The 2,406-nt window shown below is 50.0% G+C and overlaps 1 protein-coding gene across 1 annotated transcript in view; it reads right to left on the bottom strand.

The window, feature by feature from the left end:
• The window catches only part of Ankrd34b (ankyrin repeat domain 34B), a 13,722-nt gene that overhangs the window by 3,464 nt on the left and 7,852 nt on the right, over positions 1-2,406 (bottom strand). The window lies entirely within an intron of this gene.

Consider the following 2,406-nt stretch of genomic DNA (forward strand, 5'->3'; position numbering starts at 1 on the left):
GGTGGTGGTGCCGAGGATTGAACTTTGGACTTTGCCCATGCCAGGCAGCCTTTTATGCTGCTGAGCTGTCTCCCAGTCCCCTAAAGTTTCTATTTACTTGTTTAACTTTTTCTGAGACAGCGTCTCCCTCTGCTGTCCCGGCAGACCCTGAATTTGCCCTGCATTTGATCTTAGCTAAGAGCCCCGGGAATGATCTGAAGTCACCTACATTTGTTCAGAAGAGAAAGAAAGCTTTGCGGGCCTCTGAGAAATTTTAATCTTTATCATTGAGATTAAAAAGATTTACCTTTAATGTATTTAAATAGTTGCACTTCAAAGGCTTCCCGGGGGTCATTCATGAGGCGGTGATAATTACACCTTCCTCTGGGGTTAGGGGGAATTTTGTCATTTAACAACCTTTAGAATGGGAAAAAAATCAATTAAATGACATAAAGTATTTAAATCTAATTTCAATGGGTTGTTTCGTTGTTGCTGTTGTTTTGAAATTGCAAAAGGTAATTTACCTGAATCTTTGACTTTAAAAATTAAAGCTTTGTGGGGCCGGGGAGATAGCTCAGTAGACTAAGCACTTGCCTGGCAAGCACAAGAGCCTGAGTTCAATCCCTGGTTTCGGAAAAAGAAAAAAATGTTGACCTATTTGGGACCAGGGAGATGGCTCAATAAAATAAGCACTTCCTGGCAAGTGCCAGTGTCTTGAGTTCAATCCCCGGTTCCACCAAAAGAAAAAAAAAAAACTAAACTAAGTAGAATAAAATAAAATAAAATAAAGCTTCGAGACTTGCATTTCTATTTGAAAGAGAATAATCCCATTTTATTAAGAGCATAATCACTCCTGACAGAGGAAGCAGAGAGAAGGTAAGAGTCCACACGGACCCTGACTCAGCAAACACTGTGCAGCAGCCTCCGGACATGGGGACCAGAGAGGAGCCCCACACGGGATGCTGGGACCTGCCTGGGCCCCAGGGGTCATGGTTGGAGTCAGGGCCAGCACGGCCTAGAGCTGCAAAGCTAGAGGGGCAGAGGTGTAGTCCTAGAGGGACCAGGGCACAGGGAGCCGCAGGGACTGTCCTGGAAGTAGGATTGCGCTGCATGGGGGGCACTGCACGCTGCAGCCTAGGCCAGAGCGACAGCAAGGTGTAGAACACACACTTCTCACGCGCTCCTCTGGGTGTTTTTAATAAACTCAAAGCTGGTGGGGGGGTAAAGAAGAGGATGTTGGCAGTGCCACCCAGAAGGGAAGAAGCAGACCAGCATGGTCTCCGAGTCCCCACCCCAATGTGGGAGAGCAGGACCCAGCCCCTGTGTGACCAGGCCCTCCTCAGAGGCTGAGGCAGGAAGGCAGGTGAATTGGGTAGAAAATACAGAGTGACCTGTGGAAGCAGGACTTGACCTGGATCCCACCGCACATAGCCTCCTGCTCCAGCAGGGAGCCGAGAGCTCACAACCCAAGCAGGGGGAACTGCGGCGAGCCTGGTGCTGCCTCCTGCGCACCGCCAAGTGTGAGTGTTGCAGGCCGCTGAATTAGACAGAAATATTCTAGGCAGTCAGACAGGGCCAGGCAAGGAGACAAGATGGAAGACAAGGTGACTTTGCAACTTGGAAGAGACAGACACTCCCTATGGGCCACACCTCAAGACAAAAAAGGAAACACAGCTACATACTTCCCTAGGGACGCGCATCAGGGATTGATATCCTAAATAGGTATCAATCACCTTGAAAGAGCCCAAGTGAGTCACTATCCCAACCCCAACAAGAAGAGACCCTGTCTGGTAGTCATGCCTGCCTGCTACGTGACTCGCTTTCCCATTTGGTCCTGGACTTAATCAATTCTACCTGAGCAATGGTACTTGTAATCTCATTGGTTGACCACAGTTCTGTCCTACCTAATGCCCACCTAAGTGAGTTCCCATGTTCACCCCTACCTTAGACCGGCCTCACCAAATAGTTTTCCTCTATAAAAGTCCCTGGAAGAGACAGCTTCCCGGGGGAACTGACTGCTCAGGGCCCCCTCCTGTTCCTCTCTCGGACAGGAGCTTTCTTTCCCTCAATAAATCTATTCTGCTCATAACCTCCGTTTGTTCCTAAAATTCATTCTTCAGTTTTAGAGAACACAAACTCGTCAAGGTCAGGTCGGGAGATCATTTTTCCCTGTGTCATTTGGAGGTTCCCTGTATCATTTGGCGGTCACCCACCCGAGGTCAGGTTTTCTCCCTGCATCATGAGGAGTCCTTCAGGGACCAGCTGGTCCCCTCCAGGGCCGGAGGTGGGTGTTTGAGAGCAGATGGGAAGAGCCCCCCAGTGTGTGCCGTTACTGCGGCTGCAAGGGCCACACTGCTGCCCGGCAGCGCCGCTCCAGTCACTTCTGTCCTCTCCAGAGGCGGTGGGCTGCCCGTCTGACGCATCTCG

This window comes from Octodon degus, unplaced genomic scaffold (genome assembly GCF_000260255.1).
Source record: "Octodon degus isolate 3935 unplaced genomic scaffold, OctDeg1.0 scaffold00129, whole genome shotgun sequence".
Classification (NCBI taxonomy): domain Eukaryota; kingdom Metazoa; phylum Chordata; class Mammalia; order Rodentia; family Octodontidae; genus Octodon; species Octodon degus.